This window comes from Thermobia domestica, chromosome 4 (genome assembly GCF_964235325.1).
Source record: "Thermobia domestica chromosome 4, izTheDome1.hap1.1, whole genome shotgun sequence".
Lineage (NCBI taxonomy): Eukaryota > Metazoa > Arthropoda > Insecta > Zygentoma > Lepismatidae > Thermobia > Thermobia domestica.
In genome coordinates, this window is record NC_137457.1 from 119,027,280 (window position 1) to 119,053,113 (window position 25,834).

General features: G+C 31.9%; 1 long non-coding RNA gene across 1 annotated transcript in view; it reads left to right on the plus strand.

Moving 5' to 3' along the window:
- Nucleotides 1–25,834, plus strand: part of LOC145683351 (uncharacterized) — a 321,416-nt gene that overhangs the window by 249,813 nt on the left and 45,769 nt on the right. Inside the window, exon 3 of the long non-coding RNA XR_014131058.1 lies at nt 23,796–23,837. This is a non-coding gene — a long non-coding RNA (uncharacterized LOC145683351). The remainder of the gene's footprint in view (nt 1–23,795; nt 23,838–25,834) is intronic.

Consider the following 25,834-nt stretch of genomic DNA (forward strand, 5'->3'; position numbering starts at 1 on the left):
TTTCCCTGACCTCTCCTTATACATGTTGACTTCCCTGACATTTCCCTGACTTATTTTCCACAATAGGAACACCCTTGTAAAGGTTTTGTATGTATTACTGTTTCATAGAAAAAATCTTGCCATATGATATTTGCCGTTGCGTGAGTATGTATTGGTTCTTTGTCTTCCCATGGAGCTAAGAATGCTACAGGAATTGTGTTCTAATTGCAATTCAAAGCAATTAAGATTGCAATTGCATATTTCTTTAAATGTAATAACGTTTGCTTGCGGTAGGTACTGTATTTCATTTTCTAACGGAATTAATATACATGTAATGGTGTGTGTATAATTAAAAGTCTACATTTTATTGTTTCAATATAACTGTCAATCAAGCATCATTATTCATTACAATGATTAATATTATCCCCTCTATTTATTTGTTTCGAAGATTTATTAAATAATCTGATCATACAGTTTTCCGGACAGAATTTTAAGATGTAAATATGCAAGAACTCAAATCTATTTTTACAATTTCGTTGTTTAAACACATTATTACGTTTTATTCTTTTTCACTTAACTTTATTTTCTTCGGTTGTCATAGCAACATTTTTTTAAAAAAAACGACAATCCGCTATTATGATAACTTTAATCCAGATTACCCTAATAAAACCAACATATCTTTCAAATGTTGAAATTAAATATGAATTCTTTGTATAAAGAGTCAATAACATATACATTCTTTTCTTTCTATTCTTCGACACGACATATTGTCCAATTTTAATCACCGTTGCCCAAAAGCAAGGTTAAAGATAGAAGAAATTACAAAATAATTATACAATATCGTTCTACAGTTAACAGTTAGGCTAATAATAACCTAAATTTTACGATACTTTTCCTTTCCTCTCGATTCTCATCTCGAAAGCGAGACGATGATTTGAGTTACCTTTGTTCCTCCTCGAATGTAAAATATCCATTCTCGTCTCGATTGTGTTTGTTATGTTTTCGTAAAGAGAAGAGAAATTCTTCTTGTCACGGGGGCAAATCAAAACAAAACCGTAATATTCTTGGGAAATGTCACGTTTCCGCTTGTAATTGTATGACTTGAACGATAAGTTCCCAACTTTTAATCTTCCATGAGATAATTATTAATATTACTTAAGATTTGGTAGTTGAAGTACTGAAACATCCAAGTATTAAAAAAATATCTGAAGATAATAAAATGTGTCACAACCATCAATTGCCAGGAAAATTTTAAATTAAAACAAACTTATCAGCTTGGTATCCAACCCGAATACATACCGATTAGTAGCCGAACGTCTTGATCACTAAGCCGCGATCACTACGTAATGAGTGGTTCGTCTTTAAAGTATTTACGTTAGGTTTCTTTCCGTAAAGTTACAAAGTTATACGTTATTTTTCTTCGCTTCCGGTCGCCTTTCGTATTGCTTTTATTATATGCCAACAATTTTGTCAACTTTATATTAATACCTTGAGTTGTTCTGAGAACTTTGGTTCATAAATTGGTTTCTAATCCACAAAAAAACTGGAGATATGACATATGTAATAGTATGTATTAGTATTTGTTTCTTTTTAGTTTATGCGAGATGTACCGTGTGTGTATATTTTGGTATTTTGACCTTAGAAATAAGTGAGTGAAAGTATGATTTATTTATTTACGGACAGTGTATTGACGCTTATTCATTATTCATCTCGTTTGGTCCCTCGTAGTAAGATCATTGATCCATAATTATCATTTTTTAGTTAATTCAGTACCGTAACTAAGTAATATTTTGCTTATATTTAACGATGACAGTGCAAAATGTGATTAGTAGTGCAAAGGTTGTTTTCATTCTATAGTAGGGTATGTATGTATGTTCTGCAGACACATTTCCTTCCACCCCCTCACTGCCAAAAATTATAAATCCACCACTAGCCATAGTACTTTAACAAAGAAGGATAAAGTGAGATTGAACATGCTTTTATGACATTTTAAATCATAAAAACTTACATCTAAAAACCTACATCTAAACTTACACTACACTACACTACTTATAATTACACTTTTACTCTATCCAATAATGACCCCAAGCTAATGTATTTACACCATCTTGCATAATATATCTTTTATCGTCCGAGGAATCTAGTGCCAGCTTATGAACGGTTATGCTATATATATCGTGCTTATAACTCCTAATGAGGTTTATGTCTTTATACGTTTTAACATTTTTAAATAAGCTTTTTTATAATCATTAAACTGCAACTCCTTTGATATTACAACTTTAGTTACTCCTTTAGCTTTTTTCTCTTCTTTATTTTTACTTTATAAGCATACATCTTTGATCTCAATCCAATAAACTCCGTCATTATCTCACTTTATTCTCAGCTTTCATCTTACCTATTACTTTTTTGTTTATTAGTGGTAGTCCATATATATTATTTTCACCGTATTCACTCGTATCAAACTGGTCAACTATTTGTACTATATCTTTATAAAAGTCATCAGTTTCAATTTCATATATAAAGCTATCGGTATCCATATAACATAAATCTATATGGTTTCCATATTTCGGCTTCATCGTATTATAGTGAAAATCATACATTAATAGCTTCGATAGTTATAAAACACTCATACCAACATATATTGGCTTATTAAATGTTAAACGCTCTTTTTTCGTATGTATACCACATAAATTCTCTGTAAATATTGTTCTGTAATCAAAATTTATTTTTGCAATTAATTTTTCTACTCTTTCAGGATCACATTCTAATTGTATGGGCTGCCTCTTTCTAATATGTTCCATAGTCTTTCCAAATACCGAGTTATTCATGAGCTTATCAAAATCTTCTTCAAACTTGTTTTTAGCTAGCGTTCTCATATTTGTATTTAAATTGTATTTCTTTAACCAGTCTGATTGTTTGAATTCTAATACTCTATGCACTTTCTTTAATTTCATTCCAAGCGACATATATAGTTTTAAGTTCCTATAGTGAATTACATATCTCTCCTTATTATAAAGTGTTGTTAGTAGTTTTGATTGTTTAGATTCTGGTGGACACATGTTTTCTGGAGCTAATGGTAAATCAGAATGTTTGTTGTGTAAATGCTTTGGATATTCTAAATCTACTACTAATATGTAGCCAGTTTCTGAATCATCTGGAATGTTCATTATATCTATGTAAGGTTTAATCCACTTAAAGTCTTTATAAGGCAGGTATTGACTCATAGCCCATCCATATAAGTTGTTTGCGTCTAGATATGCTAGGTATGTTGAACACTCATCTTTATTATAATCTTGCATATATTTGTTGTTAGCTTTTACATATCTTTTACTACATTGTGAGATTCCTCCTCGTATACCCTTTTCTAACATTAGTATTTTATCATAATCAGTTAACATTTCTAAGTTAATTTTAGTCATCTTTAACATTGCATCCCACGATAGGCCTGGTGCTGTATAATACCAAGCAGGATCTAATCCATATGCCTTTAAACACACATCTCTAAAATTTTCAAATATATCTGCTAAATGGAGGACAGCTGTTTTGTTATAATGTTCAGTTAAGTCCCTCACTAACTTCAGATCGAATTCTTTACAAACTCATACATGAAGCTTATGACGTTTAGGACTCATTTTTTCTCCTGTTAATCTTTTTGTAAATTTGTCTATAGATAGTGGAACAGATTCATCTAATTTTTCAAATGAATCAACATAATCAAATGGATAATCACCTTTAGTATTAACTATATCAAGTTTATCAATTGGGAAAAACTTTAATGTTTCTCGAAATTGTTCTGGCTTTAAATTACTAGTTAACTTTGCTAAACTCTTTGACATAAATCTAAATGAATCAACAAATCTTAAATTTATACCATCTTTTTCGGATCCTGCTTTTACATATTTTTCATATGTTATGTACCTTTCCTCATTACACTAGTTAACAAAGGTTTTGTTACATAAAAGGAAATACCTGTACTTAAAGGAATTTTTTGCGCTGAATTCGAATATGCACTCGGTTTTTCTCCATCACGTTCTATTTTCCGGTAACAGAGGGATTTTCGGGAAATTCCCTCAAAAATTTCCCTTTTCGTTTATTTTACACCCCAAGATCTTGTCCCCTTGCATATAGTAACATAGAAACTATACCTAAGTATACTTTGATTCATATTTAACAAACCCTCCAAGTTTCGTAATAATCGCTTTATTCTTTCTAGAGATATAAATACGTTTGTATGTATACTGTGTGTACTGTTTATTGCACCTTATAGTAATGCTTTCAGATCTCTTAAGTTGAGGTAAAACGTTTTGCTTTATAATACAACATATATAAAATATAATACAATATAATTTACAAGTGTGACAATTTACAATAAACAATAATACAAATGTACCAAAAGGTCATGAAAAGACAATCAAAACTATCACAATATATAAAACTTCCATTGGGTTACAAAAACGTACACTACTTCCTTCTTTTGTAAGAAATGTTGCATTCTCTAACAAGACCTTAACAATAGTCCCCCATCATTGAAGGATCCCATCGTCTCTGGTACCTTTTCTCCATTGCCATTATATCTTGGTGGAATCTTTCCCCCTGTCCGTCGCTGAGAGCACCTATATTAGCAGGAAAGAAGCTGAGGTGGGAGTGCAAAAAGTGGATTTTTAAAGACATCCTACAACCCAACTCTTTGTATTTCTGTATCATGTCCTGTACGATTTCTGTGTAACTCTCAGGTTTGTTATTGCCCAGAAAGTTGCGCACAACACACTTAAATGCTGTCCAGCCACCTAGCTCAGCACAGTTTAACTTGCTGTCAAAGCTATCATCAAGCATTAATTTCCTAATTTGGGGACCAATAAACACTCCCGCTGAAATCTTAGCATCACTCAGGTTAGGGAACTTATCTCGCAAATACTCGAAACGTTCACCAGATGTGTCCATGGCTTTGACAAAGTTTTTCATAAGTCCTAAATTGATATGAAGTGGCGGTAGTAATATCTTATTAGGATCTACCAAAGGAGCGTATTTGACGTTGCATTCTCCAGGTACGTAATTCACTCTAGGTTCCCATTCCTTCACTTCATAATGTTTGCAATCAGCTCGGCTATCCCATAAACATAAAAAAACATTGGTACTTCGTGTAACCGCACTGCAGTCCTAATAAAATACCAACTACCTTGAAATCACAACATATTTGCCAACAATGGTCCTTGTAATTTATATTTAACAAAGTTGACATGGTGTCATAGGATTCCTTAATCTTCACTGAGTGCGCAAGTGGTATAGAAGGTTTTTTATTTCCATTATGTAAAAGGACAGCTTTAAGGCTGACCTTTGACGCGTCGATAAATAACCTCCATTCTTCTGGAACGTAAGGAATTCCTAGCTCCGCCATCAACCCATTTATATCCGTACATAGGCACACATTATCTTGCATTGAGAAATAGCTTTAAAATTAAACATGCCTTTTTCTGTACACTGATATGTTCGTTTCTGCATCCAATAAGTTCCACTGCTGGAGCCTTGATCCCAGAAGTTCCGCCTCTTGTTTTCTCAGGTGCAAATCACGGACTAGGTCATTAAGTTCACATTGCCGGATGAAATGTGGCTCGCGAACACAGTCAGGGATGAACGTTGGATCCTTGGATGTACATGTTGATGTCGATGGTTCATCAAGGTCATGATCATCATCAGTCTTTTTGCCATATCTCTTCCCAGCTGGTAGGGGGCTCGGGAAGTGGAAGTTCATCCCCGTGCGGAATAGGTCTAATTGCGGATTTAACGTTGGGATAACTTATTGTGTATTTGCTTTCTTTAGAATGTCCCTTAACTACTGTGAGACAAAAATAACAAACCTCCAGATGGTTGGTGGGTTCTCTCCACACCATTGGTACAGCAAATTTCATGAACCTCCGTTTCCCTTTGGCCCATGCAAGTAAAATGACGTAGCACGACTCACAAATTATGTTGGGTGCCCAGGTTTTGTCCTGATCTCCCACACGACATCCGAAATATATATAATATGCTAGTTTCACCGATGGCGTTATGGATCAACACTGTCCTTTAACTACAAACTGGCCACACACATAACAAAAACTATTTGGTGAGTTAACACACGAACGCCGTCCTCTTGACGCCATTGTACTGATCACAAACTAAACTTCTGTTCTTAGTTTTGTATAATGCCGTTAAGATCAAAGATGAAAGCACTCTTAGCAGCAAAGACAACTTTGAAAGTGAAGTAGTGTTAAACCACACGTCAATATAAAAATGTACAAAACTCCCTCACCAGGTGTCAAGAACACAAGAAAGAAAGAAATGCGCGGGGGAGGTGGGAAACGATACCGTAGTGGAAAATGCAGACTGCATTAGTTCATTGTTTTCAACAATGAGTCTGTATTCCATTCTTTCTTTCTTTTGCATTCTGTTACATTTGATAACAAATATTGATAACCATTTCATGAACAAAACGAAAAAACTTGGAGAATTGTATATATATGTATTAAGATATACATATACTGTACGTTAAAATAATATACGTTGGAAGTACATTCTATTTTTATACACATTTCTAATTTACACAGAGCAATACAAGTGTGTTGTTGACTATTGTAAATATTCATTTTTATGTCTGCGTTTGTAGTAATAAAGCAAATCGTTTTTACCCCAACTCAGGAGATCTGAAAGCATTACTATCAGGTGCAATAAACAGTGCACACAGTATACATACAAATATATTTATTTCTCTAGAAAGAGCAAAGCATTTTTTACGAAACTTTTCGGGTTTATTAAATATAAATCAAGGTATACTTAGGTATAATTTCTATGTTACTATATGTAAGGGGACAAGAGGTAGGGGAATAAAATATCTGAAAAAGGGAAATTTTTGAGGGAATTTCCAGAAAATCCCTCTGTTACGGGAAAACTGTACGTGATGGAGAGAAACCGAGTGCATATTCGAATTCAGCGCAAAAAGTTTCTTTAAGATCAGGTGATTTTTCTCATGTAACAAACAAAAAGTTTAAATGTGTTAACTAGTGTTTAATTTTCTGTGTATCATAAGCTAATTCCTTAATAAACAAATGCGTATCATAGCCAGTTAAATTGTGAAGAAATACAGGAACAAGGTTAGGATTTTTATAGTTTAAATTGCAATAACTGTGAGCTGCACCTCTAAACTTTCCAGTTAAATGATCATGATCTCTTACTTTTGCTTTATTTTTATTTATCTTATACAAACACTTTTTTTAAGTCATGCTTCCATTCTTCTTTCTTTTCACTCATATCATCTCTATCCTTGTAGAACTGTATTTTCCCCTTTAATATATTTATTTTTTTCTCAACAGCTGGTGGTAAGTCATTCAAGTTTTTCTCACATATATGACAAGTATCCGAACTGTTATAAGCTTCTATTTCCTCCTCACTAAGCGGGGTCATATCAACTACCCTGTTATATATTTTCTTAATTTCTATTGCTTCCTTTTGTAACATTTCAATAAATACTTTCGCAGCATCTGGACCTATATAACTAACAGGAGCTTTATAGTCCCCATTTGAATATTTGACATAGTAACAAAAACTCATTGGTTCATGCTTTTGATACTTTACTGTTTTACTACAATTATGCTCTATTTTTAACTTACATAAGATACATTCAAGGTCGGCAATTATCACAAATGGAACTCTTAATGATCGATTATAGTTTTGAAACTCTATTTGATTGTCGTATGGTTTTGGAAGTTCTATTCTAACAGTCTCATGCTCTTTACAATATAGCTCATGGTTTTGCAACAGCTTCTAATTTCGAAAGTGCCTCGTTAAACATCTGTCGCAGAAGTATAACTTCTCAGTATGTTTTGTCACTTGACTTCTTATTAATCGTGATAAGTCTTTTATCCAAAAAAAATGATTGTTTTTTCATCTTTTACATATAATAAATTGATATGAGTTTCCTGCTTATTTTTTGTGATTTGAATTGGATATACATTATAGTTCTTGTCATAGCTGTAAACATTGATGGAGATATTACTTCTTCTTTCAAATTTTGGAATATGTTTTAATTGTACAGGAAATTCAATGTTATCACAATACTTCTTTTGCAACTCATTAACAAGCTGTTTATAATGTGAAGGTCTTTGATACTGAGAACATCTGTCTAAAGGTTTTAAATAGCTCGCAATAGAAAACAAGGAACATTTGTTGTCTTTATTTTCAATATTAATCACTGCTTTCTTATCTTAAATTGGTTTAGGAAGTTCAATATAGGAAGAAGCTCTTAATGGTACATACTTGTTTAATCTGATTTGTAAATATTTAATTTGATGCAGTGTCCATCCTGATCCTCTATCTTCAAACTCTTCCATTTCTCTACGAAGTTTTTGTTTTGCATGATGTATATATTCACTTATGTCAGTTGATTCTAATATTCTCTCGTTTAATGTTTTAAAATTGCGCTCTTGTATTTCTTTATCTTTAATATAGTCGCAAATGAAAACAAGGTTAACTTTAACAGGATGAAATTTTAATTCCTCTTTGATTTTGTTAATAGCAACTCTTCCACTTTTATCTAAAAATTTTATTGGGTCTTTATATCCTTCTGTGTTTTCAACTTTAATGGTTTGTAAACGCTTCTTTAATACTGTTTCTTCTAATTCTACTTTTATAGGTATACGTGCTGGTTTCGGTTCTTCAATTACTTCTTGTTTAAATGGGAATATATCCCTAATCTGTCTTCTGCTTTGTTCATCGTCATATTGTTTAAGAAGGTCTATCAGTTCTGCTTTTCTTAATCGGGAATATCTTCTGATCCCCCTCTCTTTACATTGTCGTCTTAACTCCACTACAGTAAATCTATTATAATTACTCATCTTATTTATTATATAGAATATCTTACTATAACTCAATTTTTATCTTCGCTGGATTATTTCAGTTCATTTTCATACTATTTTTACTCTCATATATCCTAATACAACGCTTAACATTGTACACTCCTGCCATTGTCTACATATTACACGTTGTATTAGAACACGACTTTCATGGGAATAACCCATCAAAGTCACATATACACATATTAAAATTAAATCATTTTTGTAAACTTACTCATCATCATCGTCATAATCATCACTACCATATTTATATTTATCATCACTACTCTAATCAGATGTTTGAAGAAGACAAAGTTAAATACAAACAAATACGGGTCCTTGAAACGGGGACCCACGTTAATCCGCAACAGTATTCGGCTTTAAGTGGTATCAAAAAAATACCACTTCAGCCACGTACAATTTTCATCAACGAGTCTGGTCTGTATTCTTAGTGTTATCATCAAAGAATCCCAAAGCTAAAGAGTTTAAGAGATGGATAACAACCGAAGTTTGTATGTTTGAAAGGGGGCCGCTCGCGCTGGCCCCCACCTCTAGATCCTTAAATTGTTTTTGATATTTTTCTTTGACGTTGTTTTGAATTGCGTCTCTTGATTTTCATACTCTAAAATTTTTCCAACGTCCTTACCTTTGAACCATATTGCTCCGCTAACATCGGTCACAGTTAGAAGCTCTTGGTCTTGAAATTCAAAAAATTAAATCATTTTTGTAAACTTACTCATCATCATTATCATAATCATCACTACCATATTTATATTCATCATCACTACTGAAATCAGATGCTTTTTGTTGCATTATTAATAATTATTTTTCCTTTAACAGTATTTGCTTCTCTAGTAGTGCTGCTAAGAGTTTAAGATCATGATGAATTAGTTTAAGTCTATCATGTAATAAATCAAATTCTTTATCCATATTTGGTATATAGAAAACCAACAAAAATGAGATAAATTTAAAACATCTAAGAATAAAAACGAACAGGTGAATATGACTAGTGCTAAGGAAATATTATCTTACATACCTATATTTGATTGTGTATGTAAACATTCAGATATTGGTGGTTATAATGATGAAGACAAAATAAATTTTAGCGTGTCCATAGGTATTTTAGATCATTTGCTCAAGAAGGCCACTAAAGAAAACAACTCATTTCTCATACAAAAAATTCTCTATGCAAACGTTATGAATTTGTCTGATGAAATATTAGATTCACTGACTGATGAACAATGGTTATCTATAGGCTATGATGATTATGAGGGGGAATATAACTATGATCACATTACAGAAGACTTTATACGCAAATATCAGGAGAAAGTAAATTTGAGTGAAATATGTTTATGGAAAAAGTTATCGGAAGAGTTTATAAGAGAATTTGCTGATAAAGTTGACTGGGAGATTATTTCAGGAAGCCAAGACTTATCAGAAGACTTTATAAGAGAATTTGCAGATAGAGTTGATTGGGAAGAAGTATCGTATAATCAAAACCTATCTGAAGAATTTATTAGCGAGTTTATAGATAAAGTTGATTTTGATGCTATATCTTATGGAAACAAACTCTCTGAAGTCTTTATACGAGAACATGCAGATAAAGTTTCTTGGAGGTGCTTATCTGGAACTCAACAATTATCAGAAAACCTTATAAGACATTACGCTGACAAAGTAGATTGGGAAGCAATTTCATTGTTTGAAAATTTAACAGAAGGATTTATTGCAGAGTTCAAAGACAGAGTTCATTGGCAAAACATCTCAATTTATCAACACCACTCTGTAGAGTTAATATATATTTATTTAGACATTACATAGATTGGAGAGTTATAATAAGAAAATATCATAATATTCCCGATTTAGGTAGTATATTGAATTTAGCATTCGATGTTATAACAGATGATTTGTTTAATGTTTAACTAATTAACTTTTATGACTATTATATCATAAAAGTTGTATTAAGAATGAGTAGAGACCAGACTCGTTGATGAAAATTGTATGAGGTTGTATGTTTGAAAGGGGTCCAGTGCTGGTGGACCCAAGTTGTAACTTTAATTATCTAATATTAACCTATCATACAAGCAATCAATTTCTTTAACCAAATCTTCTTCTTATAAGGACGTTCGAAACTCATTATCCTTAACTTTACGAATCTCTTATACTTAAAAACAAATCAATAACAAACTCATCATTTTCTTCTCCATCAATATTCTTTAGATCTACATGACAACCATGCGAAATAACACAATCATACTTTTCTTTTACTTTATTTAGAAGGTTAATCGAGTTTGGGTCTTTGGTTTTAGACAATATAGTCATGTCTGGATATTTTTCTTGTAAGCATTGTAATCTTGTCTTTATGTTACACTGTTGAATTCTACCAACCCAATACCTGTAACTCTCAGAGCTCTTTACTTGTTCTCTTTTGTCTGTTTCGTACTTTTCTAATATCTTTTGTAGTTGAATAGGGGAGAGATTCTTTTTCAATAATAACTAGTTTGTGTACTTTCCCTGGATCTTCTGTATGTTCAGCTGCGATTGATTTAAGGTGTTGATTTTCAGTTTCTAATTTCTCATTGTTTATACGTAATTGATTCATTTGTTGTTCTATCTCTTGTATCTTTGTTTCGAGTCGTTCTTTATCATCCTTATATCGTTTAAAGTCTTTAGAGAAATAGTCTTCAATAATATCATAACACCTGTCATAAAAATCCTTAGATATCCAAAAAGCAACAGCAAGAAATATTTTCCTATAGACGTATGTTCCGGAAAATTAACATTTGTTTCTTTATCTCCTCCGTCTTTTACTAGATACTTATAGCGACTCCTCGTATATGAGGAGTCGCTTATTTTTTGATCGTAGTATCTTATCAATTCCTTTGATTCTTTGTTCCTTAACCAATTATCAAATCTTTTCCCACCATCTTGACACAGTTTAGTAGCATTGAAGTATCCTGCACTCTTATCTATAATCAACTTGAAATCACCAAAAACACCATACCAGTAATCATCTTTAATCTGTTCATAGCAAATATCATTTAAACTAAGAAAATTATCCATAGTATTCATATTTAATATATAGAAATGTTGATTAAATCATTTTCGGAGTTTTTACCACACAAATGAGCGGTTGGTAGAATCGCTCCCCATCGCCTGTTCTATGTAATCTTAAACCAGCCTTTTATGTAATAATAACTATAAAAGACAAATATTTATATTTTCACTACAACATTACTTTTATCTACCCAACTATTATGCGAATCATCAAAACCTAGCCATTTAACATATACTTTATCACCTATCTTTCTCAACACCTTTTCTACCAAGTAATCATCTTTGTGTTTCGTCTTTAATAGTTCTGGTTCGTAAAATCTACCTTGCACATCCTCTTCTTCTAAATCTTTAATTCTATATGTAGGCGGATTAGATCGAATAACCTCACTAATAACAAATACTTCTGTTGACCAATTAGGTGTATATCCTTTTTCAAATAACCCTTCCGATTTACTTATACGAACATGATCACCTAATTTGTATTTGGCTTTAACACGCTTATATTCTTTCTTATACACTTTCTTCAATATTGTTCGCTCATTCTTCTTATTAACTTCTATAGGCTTTAAACCAATGGTTCTATGCACTTTATTATTATACTCACTAACCAATGTTGGTAATATCTCTATCCATTTATAATTTCCTTGTGTTGTGAACCTTTCCCACATGTTTTGTTTAAGTGTTCTATTAAATCTCTCATCAAGAGAGGCTTTCTTACCACTATCGGTTGAGTAATGATTAATCTTATTTTCATCCATTAATTTCTTAAACTCTTTATTGTAAATCTCTCTACCTTGATCGGTTTGTATGTTACTAGGTTTTCTCGTTCTTAATATGGATTCGAATGCTTCTCTAACATCTTTACCACTCTTATCTTTAACAGGAAGAGCAAACGCATATTTGGAGAACACATCTATAATCGTTAGCAGATTCTTATAACCTTTATTTAATTTGGAAGCACCTTTTAATACTCCACTATCCATTTCTACAAGATCAGTTGCCAAAGATCATCGATACCTTTTATAACCACACTTAATCTGTCAAAGTTTTTTCTAGATGGTTTGTGAATTTCTTCTATAATGCCTTCTCTAACACCTTTACCTTCTTCTAGTCAATCAGGCTTTTTAACGAATTAAGTTTTAGTAGCACCACATACAGAACAAATACCTTTCTTTAGATATCTTCCATTGTTTGTTTGTTCAATTCTAATAGTATTTTCTTCGTATCTGTCGATTTCTTACACTTAACACAATACATCCTGTTTATTATATAGAAAATCAATAACTATCGCTGTTTAATATTAGGCTATCAACATTCTCATCATCATCATCACTATCTTCATATTCTCTTTCTACATACATAATAAGCAATAATAATTTACCATGTTTCAGATCAGAATCTTTAGATGGTCTAACTGCTAATTGATAATTTATATTAAAGTGTAATGGAAAAGTTTCAATTAGAGAACCATTTAAATATATATCTATAAAATACGTATTATAAGATGATTCTATATACATTATCCTACCTTTATAAAGAAATTTGTATGCGGTATATAGATTATGTATTAAAAAGAACGGATTTTCAACATTTTCTGATATCAATCGACCTGGAAACTCTATAACTCCGTTTGATGAAGTTAAGCTCTTCTTTTAACATGCCAATATCTTTTCTCACAACTGTATTATCTAACTCTGATATCATTTTAACATTACCAAAGATATCCATATTTATTGTATAGCAAATGTTTTTATGAAAGATCTGTTTCTATGTATATTACAACAAACAATAATTGTCCTTCTTCCATAGCAGAATTTTTATTTCGTTTAATCGTAATTATATCGTTCTTCTTAAAGTCAAAAGGTATCTCTTTAATCAAAGTAGCACCCAAATATATATCTAGAAAGCATTTATCCAAACTTAATTCCATGTGCATTATTTTCCCATTATAGAGAAATTTGTAACCATTAGAGAGATTAAATATTCTAAAGATTGAATCTTTAACATTCTTAGTTCTCAATCGATATAATAGAGGTATGGTTTCTTTCTGCATAACCAATTTAGTAGTATCCATCCTAATCTTTTGAAAATCTTCTTTCTTTATGTATGTGTCTTGTAACGTTTCTAATGCATCTTCAAATCGTTTTCTATCGTTCTCTAATTAAGATTCTATCGATCTAACTTGACTTACGCTAACAACATCATTTAAAATCTCCAACAATTTTAATTTTTCTTCACTAATATCAACATTATCTTTTCTATCTTTAAGATTACGAAATATATCCATACTCATTTATTATACAGAAAATGTCCATCCTAATTTTTCAAAACATTTCTTTAACATCTCTATTTGTTTAGATGAGTGTTTAAAATCAATATCAACATGAACATCGTGCTTTTTCAACAGATGGTGCAATACACATTTTAAGTTAATAAACAATACTCTTTTCGGACACAGTTCTTTAAAGGTCTTGTATAAGTTTTCGAACTCATTTATAAGTGTTTCCTCCATATGTCGTAAGTTTAATGGTTTTTGATCGGTAACGTGATAGTGTATTAAATAGATATCATCATAATATTTTGTGTATTTGTTTTTCTGTAGTACTTCTAGAACATCTTTTGTTGATATTAAATCTTTTGATATATCTCTAAATTTATCATTTAACACCTTGAACACATCTTCAGGAATAATTCTATCCTGTAAAGCTTGCAAACGAGATAACTGTAACTTAAATCTTTTTGTAGTATCATACCATGGATTTCTTACGCAAGCAGCTTTCATTTCTTCATTAGTACTGTGAACCCAACCACTCTCTACAGAACAATCATCACAAATGTGTCTACTCATACCTTTTGTTAATGACTTACTAGCACAATTACTGCATTCTAATGGTCTAGAACTAGAATTTGACAACAACTCCTCTAAGGTAATTATTGGGCTTAACTTTTCCAACTCTGTTTCCGTATACAAAAATTTAGGTATTAACATTTTCCATAAATCAATAACATTATATACGTTTTTTTTATCTTTTAAGTCTATCTCACAAACTTGTTCAAAATACTGATAAAAATTATAACTAACTAGTAGAACTAGTTCATCCTCATGCTTCTAAAAATAATCTAAAAATCTATTGTGTATAGCTTCCATATTTATCTTAAAACAAAACTTTTATATGATATAAGCCATAAAAGCACTTAAACTTAATCATTTTTAATCATATACATAACATCAATAAAAGAATACCCCTGATTTAGAAGATTTAAAACCGTAACACAAAGATGTCCACATATAACTGAATTAAAGTCTTGTATTCGTTCATCATTGTAAAATAAGTTTTTGGTACCAAGATATTGTACTAGCTGCTTAGGAGGAATACCACCATAAGAATCGAACACGTACTTTATGTTGTTATCTTTCCAATAGCATATCCAATGAGTACCAATGTTTTCTGATTTTTCGAGGTTAACTACACCACACTTATTTTATAGGGTTTTTGTGGAAGTTCATCACTCATAAACACACCTCTAAATCGTTTTATCTTTAATTCTTTAACCAACCTCTCTATATCGAAGTTGGTCAATGGTTTTAGTTTTTGACTTCTTTCATTTACCTGCCCCCTGTTTTCTTCCACAGCCATATTGTGTCTTTTTTGTTCTTCAAGTTCTTGTTTATTCTTCTTAGCATCCAGTACAGTTTTAGTAATCGCTGCTGCACCACCTGCTAATGAACCGACTGCTCCTAAAGCTGCTAGAATGGCTGGAATTGTAAAAATAAAACCACCCATATGCTCTTTCTTAATCTTTTTCATTTGTGCAGTAGTTAAAGTTAAATCCATTCCTTTACCCTCTTTAATTTTCTTAGATTTATCACTAAGTTGTTTCTTTGTTAATACATGATTGATATTTAAATCCTTTAGTTCGTTGTAAGGAACGCTAAACATACAACCTTTAATAGAACACATTTTCTTATTTATTTAAGAGAAAATCTTAGTTTGTAAAAGTACAGTTGTTGTAGTTCCACGAAAATCAATTAAGGAATCATTCTCATCTGTTATCCTTATCTCAAAATTGTCAACCTTGTCTTTAGATATAGGGAAAAATAATGGATAAGTAGGCTCATAAATAATACTATGTTTAACTCAGCATCTGTTTTAAATGATGCTATAATTCCTGTTTCTCTATGTGTGTATTCTGTATCTTTAACAAACATACCATCTGCTATATTACAGTGAACATTTATAGTATCAAACGGATGAAAATTTGGCAACTTACTTCCAATATGTGTTTTGTTTTTTTTAAAACTTCAAGAACATTAAACCAGAGGACAGTACCTATACCTCCAATTGTAACATCATTACTATCAGTTTCTATTTTAACTCTATTTCTTAAATGATCTTATGATAATGTTATGTTGATGGATTGAGATTTTAAATACTCATTAAGTGATTTTAAATTATATTGTCCTTTTGGTATAAAAACTTGTCTATCACCATATGAGAAACTGTTTTTTTTCTGTTGTTATGTTTGGAGTTTGATATGTACTGTAAAACCCAACTAGTCCTATACTTAAATAGTTGCTACTGTTGTCTAATTCGTAATGGAGTTTCTTCTTTAAAACACAAGTATCACTCGTTAACTTAAATACCTTAAATAAATGATATATAATAATAATATAATTAATATTATTATATAATAAATGAATGAGTTTGATTTACCTAGAGATACTCCAAGAGAGAAAGTAATCAAGTTAATAGAAGATATCGTTCAAAAGTTAGAATACAGTTTAAAGAAGAAAAAGAGAAAACTACGAATTGTTAAATATGCATACTACACTTTGATCACGTTATCAGTTATACTTTCTGCAACAACTGGATTTATTAATATTTTTATACCTGTAACAATTTACTCAATATTAACAACGTCTCTTGTAACTGGAAGTGCTATAATAACAGGTTTGTCTTCTAAGTTAAACATAAGCAAAAGAAAAGACGAATATAAAACCATTGTCACTTGTATTAACTCATTTAAAGAAAAGTTAGAAATGATAATAACATTAAATGGTGAAATGGATAACGAATATATAAAAGATACGTTGCTTAAGATCAGAGAACAACTTAAAGATATAAGATCATAAAAGAGAACTTCTTGGCCTGGGGCTTCTTAGATGAAAACACAAGTGAGTATTCTCCAGACTCGTTTATAAAAACAGTTTGAGGATGAACGCTCTGTAAGGGGGAGTAAAACTCCCCCTTGCCCATATTAGTAAAGTTTTGTTTGTCTTCATCGTCTATAATAGCAAGTGCCTTCTTGGTGTCTTTGTACTCTAAAATTGTTGCAACGACCTTTCCCTTAAACCACGCGTTACCATCCTTATCTAGAATAATTGTAAGTTGTTGGTTGTTGAAAATAAATTCTGAAGAACCGACATATTTGAAGGAATGATTTTCTCTATAATAAATGAGTAAGAAAACTATTAATTGGGATGTAAAAGAGATGATAAAAGAAACAACAGCTAAAAAAAGAAATGGAGAACTTATACCTGATGATATTCGATGCCTTAAAGTGGGTCCATCTGGGTGTGGTAAGACGTTTTAGCTGTTTAACTTCTTATTACAGCACGGTTGGTTAAACAATAATTACTTCTACATATATTGTAAAAGCATGAATCAGCCAAAGTATGAACAATTTAAAGATCGATTTGAAAAAGCAGAACTAAAGTTTACTCTGTCGTTGTGTTTGATGATTACATTTTAGAGAATGAAGATACTTTTAGAAATTACTTTACAAGAGGTAGACATAGACATTTAGACTGTTTCTATCTTGCACAAACATATTCAAAAGTACCTAAACAGCTTATAACAGATAACGTTAACTTCCTATGCATATTCAGACAAGATGATACTAATCTTAAACATGTATATAATGAGTTTGTTGGAGGAGATATGTCTTATGATAAATTTAAAGAGATATGTTCAAAATGTTGGCAAGAAGATTATGGTTTTATAGTAATTGATATGACAAGGAAGGTAAACAATTGTAAGTATAGGAACAAGATAAAACACTTTATAAACGTTTGATGTTTTTTCACGTTTGTTCGTTTTAATGTTTGAAGTTTATTGACGTTTATTGACGTTTTTTCGCGTTTCTTGACGTTTATTGATGCTTATTGACGTTTATTGACGTTTGTTCGTTTTCTATATAATAAATGGATGAGAAAGAAATTAATAAGAATATCAAGCTAAAGGAGTTCTTGATAAAGGGCTTCAAATCTTGGAAGAAAGAAAGAGCAGGTATATATGATAAATTTAAAACACTAGAACAACCTGTAATTGATGCTATTCAAAACTTGGGAAGTGAGGTCAAAGAAGTAGCAGAACAAAATAAAAATCTAATGACGAACTTGTTCCAGTTGTACATAAGACGCCTTCAATAGATCCTAGTCTACTAGAAACACCTAAAAAGGTAACTTCTGATAGTTCTCCAAGTAGTAGTAATACACCTATAACGAGGTAAATAAAACAAATGAGAAAACAAATTAAAGACAACGTGGAAGGAGTAAAGCCTTTAACAACAGCCCATTCATTTGGTAAGATTGCAACGAAATATTATAGTAAAAGAAATGATAGTGTGTTTGGAATAAGAACTGTTGAAGAAGATGGAAAAATAATAAATAAGGTAGGAAATTCTGAAGTTAAAGTGAATGGTGATGATTTGATAATTAATGGTAAAGCTTATAAAGGAACAAAAGGTCTATGGGAATTGCTAACGATGAATACTAATAAAACCATTGAAGATTATGATGATGACGATTTTGAACAGTACAAGGAAATAATAATAGAATCAGATGCTGCCTTCCAAAATTTAATCGAGATAAAAAAGTAGCATCTAGTAGAGGTTCTAAGTACGTTAATATTATCAAGCCTATTTGGGATAATTATATTAAACCATCTTTACCTCCAACTCCTAAAAAGAACACGACACCTAAAAGGACTGGTGAAGGAATTAAACAATATACGGAGATACCTAAAGAATATATATGGATGGATGATGTGAGAAAGTTAATTGATCGGTTAATAGTTATAGAGGGAGAAGAAAAAGCTGGTAATAATAACTTTTATAATGAGAAAGTAGGTATAGTGAGTATGATTAATAATAAGCTTTCACAATTTATTCCTAATGATCCAAAAGGTATAGGTTATTTGATTAAGATCTTAAATACATTACCACCACGATTCTGAAATGATGAGAAACTTGGGAAAGGACTAATGAATAAGATTATAAACATCAAGGGGATACCGGAGTTACATATACCAGGCTTCAGATTTTGCGGGCCTTTTACAAAGCTTCAAGAAAGGTTAGAGAGATGATAAAGGTATTAAACCATTAGATGAGGCTTGTAAAGAACACGATATATACTACAGAGACAATAAAGATACAGAGTCAAGACATATTGCAGATAAGGAACTGGAAACTAAAGCATGGAAAGGAGCATTTAGTGGTGATGCGTCAATTGGTGAACGATCAGCTGCTTTTGGAGTAGGTACTGCTATGAATGCTAAGGTTAAGTTAGGATGGGGATTATAAGTTTTTAATTGTTATTATATATAATTCTTTTATGGGTATATCCCATAAAAGCGTTGTTTCAAGATTTTCTTTATAATAAATGGATAGTGTTGAGATTTACGAGTTACAGAGCTTTAAAGCTAACACAAGAACATTTAATAATTTGAATGAAGCTAACAAAGATATTGAGTTTGATTTCGATGTGGGGGATGGCTTCATACATCCACACAAAGCAGATTGTCATATGACTTTTGAAGTTGTTGATGCATCAGTTGGAGGAACATTTGGTGCAAATGATACTATAAAACTTGTAGATAACTTCTTACCATTCTTCTTTTCTCAAATTGAGGTACGAAAGCATGGAGTTGTTATAGATAAGATTGAACTACCTGGAATAACATCTACAGCTATTGGAACATTAAAGATTTCCAAACCAGAAGTTGAATATCTAAAACAAGCAGGATTTGAAACAGATGATAAACTTGGTCTAAGAAAGGACTTTAGTGTTTTGTACCCATTAAGATTAATTCCACGCTTTTTAAGTGATTATAAAGAGGTTATGTGGAAAGGTGGATTGAGAATAACATTTAAAAAAGCTAACAAAAATAACGATGTCTTGTACAAATGGGTTGGAACAGGAGCAGGTGCAGCAGCTCTTCATGATTGAAAAATAACAATAAAAAGTATGGAGATAAGAATGCCTATTGTTGAATACGAATCTAATTATGAAAACAAGTTAAAGTTGAATATTCTTAAAGAACCTAAAATCATGTTTTCTTTCCATACTTATCAATGTTGTAGGTTCTTTCTTGAAGTTTGTTGTTACTACTCAATTTATTTCTAGACAATTTGATATGCCTGATTTCGTAGTTGTAATGTTCCAAAGTGATAGAAGTAGTAAACAAACAGCAGATGCAAGTAAGTTTGATCATTGTAAGGTAAAGAATATCTATCTTAAGAATGGAAGGGATGAGGTATTTCCAAAAGAATCAAGAAACTTAGATATTGCTAACAGGGATTATTTTAAGATGTATGAAGATTATACTGCATTTAAGAGAATAACATGTGCCAATACCGAAATGTACTATGGTCCTAAAGAGTTTATAGGTAACAGACGAATGTATGTGATTAATTGTAGTAAGAGGAAAAATGTATCGGCAAATGAGAGAACGAACATGAAGATTGTAGTAGACTTTGCAGAAGCTGTGGCTGCTAATACTATATGTTATGCGATTTTAATTGGACAAAAGAACTTTACATATGATCCTAAGAATGAGAAAGTAGTAGAAGAGTTTTAGTTAGTTAAATGTATGTTTGTATTGTTTTATTGAAGTTTTTCCATAAAACGAAATTGATAAAAATGATTAAATATTTTTTGTTGAAGATAAAAATTGAAGAGTGTTAAATACGATGTCGCGTCATATTGAGCTTTTAAATAAACTTGGAAGTCTTGAACAAAAACAGGTTATTGGATTAAGAGAATTAGAATTAAATACAGAATATAAGATTATGAAAATGGAAAAGATTAGAAATAAGTTTGGAAAGAGCATTTTAGTTGAATGTGAAGAGTTTAAGTTGTTTCTTCCACCTAGATTTACAAAACACTTAACAGAAAAAATGATTGATGAGGTCGTTAAAGATTGAATAAAAATTAAATACACTGGTTTAAAAGATAATTATCCAACTGTTGAGTTCTGTATGTAAATTTCAAAATGATGATCGGTTTTGTGAATCCAAAGAATAAAAAAATGAACAAAAATATGTCGTCAGAAGTAAAAATGGAGTGGATAGAATGGATCCTCAAAAGAAATTTATACTTACCAATAATTTCAATGTAATTGTGAAAAATGTGCAGACTGAAGTTCAAGTTGTTTTTGATATTGACGGCTGTCTATTCAGCTTGAATTATGATCAGTGCACAGAGTTTAAGAAGTCATTGTTTCCTATTGAGAACGAGGTTAGCAGAAGATTCCATTATCAGTATCCGAACTTGTAATTTTAAGTATGTTTTAAGTGTATAAGTGTTTTTATAGTATCAAGTCTAGAAAAACTAAGACCTTTGGATATACAGAACACAATGCCGTTTGAATTTTAAAGATACATGTATAAATGAGATTTATTTGATTTTTTTGTAATTATATCGTTAGAGTTGTGCAATTTATAAAACATTTAAATGATAGCCAATTTATTTCTCTATCGATTGTCGTTTGAATTTTTGAAAATCGGTTGATATTTGATGTTATAGCAAATTCGAAATTTCGGGAATATTTTACGGGTTTATTTTTGAGTTTTCGGGAAAATCTTATTCTTTAAAAAAGTCTTAGAATTTTAGTGTGATTATGGTAGTATTTTTTAGTTTTTCGATTTGATGAAATTTTGTAGAAATATTGAAAAAGGGGAAAATATCCTGTGGGTTATGCAACCATTTATGCATTTTATAAAATTGGTTATGTTATTAGTATTCATTTGCCGTTTAAATTTTTGAAATCGGTTAATTAGGGACCGAGCTATTGAATGTTAACGTTATTTGGGGGTGAGACTGTCAGTGTTACCAACTCATTTTTAACAATTATCATATTTATTAGTAATGGGGTGAATTCATCCCGATATGTTTTAAAGCGATATCTTGAAAAATTAAAATCCTGGAACGTTCCGAAAAAATATTGAGTTGGATACACTGACATTTTTCTTTTGTCTTGCATCTTAGGATTTAGTTCTGATATTCTGGTATCGCTGAGTGTTGATGGGAAGGAAAGAGAGAAAGAGACTCGAGAGATATTTCGTCACTTATTAATGACGTCTTGTATGATGTATTCTCCCCGAAGGAGTCTACGTCACGGATTCGATGACGTCATGTATGATGTATTCTCCTTCGAGGAGACTACGTCACATAGAGCGCCCTCTTACAGTTGCTAGCTAAAAGTTCTGTTGAAGGAAGAGAGGCTAATGTGTATATATGTATGTTGGTGTGAGCAGAAGGAAAGAGAATCGGATTGGAAGGTCCTGTGCTGGTACTGGAATCGTTCAATTGAATCAGTGACAGATCACCTATTCCGGAGTTGTATGTATTCCTTCTCATTGAGTTTTTAAAGCTAATTATTAATTGATTTTCACGATTCAAATGTCAAATGAAAGCTTATAGACTGGAGCTTCAGATGCAATAAATATATTTTGTGTAGGATTCCATTGTAATATTTTAGATGTAAGTTTTTATGATTTTAAATGTCATAAAAGAATATTTAATCTCATTTTTGGTGTACCTCTGTGTTAAAGTGCAATGGTCAGTGGTGGCTTCATAATTTTTTTTGACAGTTAGGGGGTGGAGGGGGAAAAGTGTCTGCAGAACATACATGTGTCCCCTACTTTCTATCAATGCCGTCTTCCGCTAGGTTATGAATTCTTCGCCGATAGTTTTGTCTTACTCCAATAATTGGTGACCTGATTAACTCGAAAGTGATCCTTCTTTTGCTATAAATGATGAGTAAATATTTGTTCTGGCCGTAAGAATAGGTACTTAGATAATTTACATTGTAAATAAATTTTCCTGAAAACCATAGTCATTTTAGAAGAAAAAACAAGAAAATTATACTTAGCATATTATTCTCTTTGGCTGAAATTATTTTGAACTGTTTTTAAAGTTTTAATGTGGACTTACGTATTATGCATGTAAATGGTGCTTAAAACATAGATACTAACACAAAAAGCGAAAATAATTACAAAATACTAGGACAAAGAGTGCACTTGAAATGTTTTGCAATTCAGGTCTTCAATTAAGATTTATTTTCGTTTTCATCGCTATTCTGTTTTACGAGTAGTAGCACAAATATCAGGCACAAGTGTATGATTATATTTAAAATAATATTTCTTTAAAATAGTAAATTTAAGGCAACATTTTTTCAGCGTGAAATTCTGAGATTTTAAAACACAGTGATTTTTAAACTTTTCCATTGTAGATTTTTTTACAGAATAATGTAAAATCTTAATCATGGTATATTTTTTGGAGTAGAGTTTAATATTTTAGTAGTGGAAGTTCTTCGATGTAGAATTTAAAAATGCAAGTAGTGGTAATTACTTCAAGTAAAGTTATTTTTCTCTGCAAATCTGTTCGAAATAAGGAAATCGAATTCGAATTCTCTGTTATCTTCGGAATCGTGAAAACTGTCATTCACGTTGTGTTAAATAGTCTTGCTAATTTTATTCCTTAATTTTATTTATTCTGTTTTACTTAGTATGACGATAAAAATATGTAAGCCTTTTAACTTTGAGAATGAATTGCTTGTTTAAAGAGATTTCTCAAGTGGGCTGTAATCGGCTATAAAACTTCACTTGTTTCAGCTACCGTTGCAGATGAGGAATTCCAAGGTGTAAGTTTAGTGGGTGAGTACATAGAATGATTTTTAACAATGCCATTTTCTTTTACCGTGGGAAGTGCAGTGTTCCTGTTTCAATGTTCGCGCAACTTCAGAATATGGAATCCAATGGCGTATTTTGTTATATTATTTTGTTTTATAGCTGGATGATACTGAAGTGAAAATCAGATACTGTTTATTAAAGAGAACGACATACTGGAAACTGCACCGCGCAAATCAGTATGTATTTTTATGGTTTCAGTTTAAGAGTAACTGTTAAGAATTAGAAGACAAAATGTGATGTTATTTATGCTCTATTGGTGATTGTAATAAACCAAATATGTGTAATATTTTGGTACTCACAAGCAACGTACACAACGAGGCAGTATCAGATCCGACTCAAACTTCGCCCAGATGGCACATAATAAAAAAGAAGAAAAATGCCAAATTTTAGCTGCCCATACCCACAAACACCGGAGATATGCTCCGCAACATAACGCACCACGCGACAATATGATATAAGGTAAACGTCGTAAGATACACATTTAGGTCGAAAACCGAAAGGTTGGGCAGCACCAAAATGAAATCAATATATTTGATATGCTATAATACATATATTTGATATGCTATAACTTGACAGCCGTCTTGAATACCACAATCTTGGATATAGCGTAAGGTATTGAAATGAGAAGCTGGATGCGTGATATATCAATGTAAGGTAAAATGCAAAAGGAAAACCAATGATGTAACCGCGAAAAACATATCTGTAATCGTGTGGACGGGACGAAGTGTGGAAGACTCGGGTAAAACAAACGTGTTGTCGAAGTACAGAATAATAGGACAAGACTCACGCTACATTGACACGTGACCACTTACTGCAAGTGCGTGTGCATGAAAGTGCATCCGCCTTGACAGATTATGCCTTTCGAGGATATTGGGATTCTTTTTGGGACAGTGAGAACCACAGTTACAACCCGCGATACGAGAACTCGTTTGGAGACAACATAAACTACAAAGGACTATCTCTTATGAAACAGTAATTTGGCAACGTTTTGCTCAATTTTCGCTTTGTTTCGTGTAAACAAAGGTCATTTCGGCCCACATATTTTTAAACAACACTACTTGAAGCAAAGTGTGTATGAATGAGAAAGCCCAGCAATGTCCTAGCTTACATTTCTTTACGAATATTTCTTTTTTCTTTGCGCGGTGTGCTACACTGTTTCTCGACAGCCCCAAATTGTCACAATATTAGGGAAAGCCATCATTCTGCATTGACGTGATGAATTCCATCAGTTGGTGCAGTCTCCCACTAAAAGGCTAGTTAACCACACAATGAGACGACTCGAATTGTGTCTACTGGTTTCATTAACACATATGAAACGATGTGAACGTGACAGCAGGGGCCAGCCAGTGAAAAGTGGTAGTGTGTTTGTGGCATACGCGAGCCAAAATGCGCAATATTCTAATACTGAATGTGTCCGCAGTATCGTTCATCTACAAACACCGATGCAGAGCTGCAATGGCGCAACCTCTCAATCTGGTGTTACTGATGCGAAGTGTACATCCAAAACAAGTATACGTACAATCGACAGAACCTACAGTGGACGAACGACAAGCAACTGAACACATGCTTGAGATTTTGAACAACCACGTTGTAACAAATGTGAATGTGGATGAGACTCTCGAAACCAGTAGACACAATTCGAGTCGTTTTATTTTGTGGTAAACTAACCTTCTAGTGGGGAACTGCAACAACTCATGGAACAAATCGAGTCAATGCAGAACGCTGCCTTTCTCTGATATTGTGACTGTTTGGGACAATCCTGAAATAGTGTAGAAAACCGCGCAAACGAAAAGAGGCATTCGTAAAGAAATGTAAGGTAGGAAATGTAAGCTAGGCTTTCTCACCCGTGCACACTTTGCTTCAGATATTATTGCTTAAACAAACGTGGCCCAAAATGTCCTTTGAGTTACACGAAACACCAAGAAACTTGAACAAAAAACATATAAAACGTTGTCCAGGAG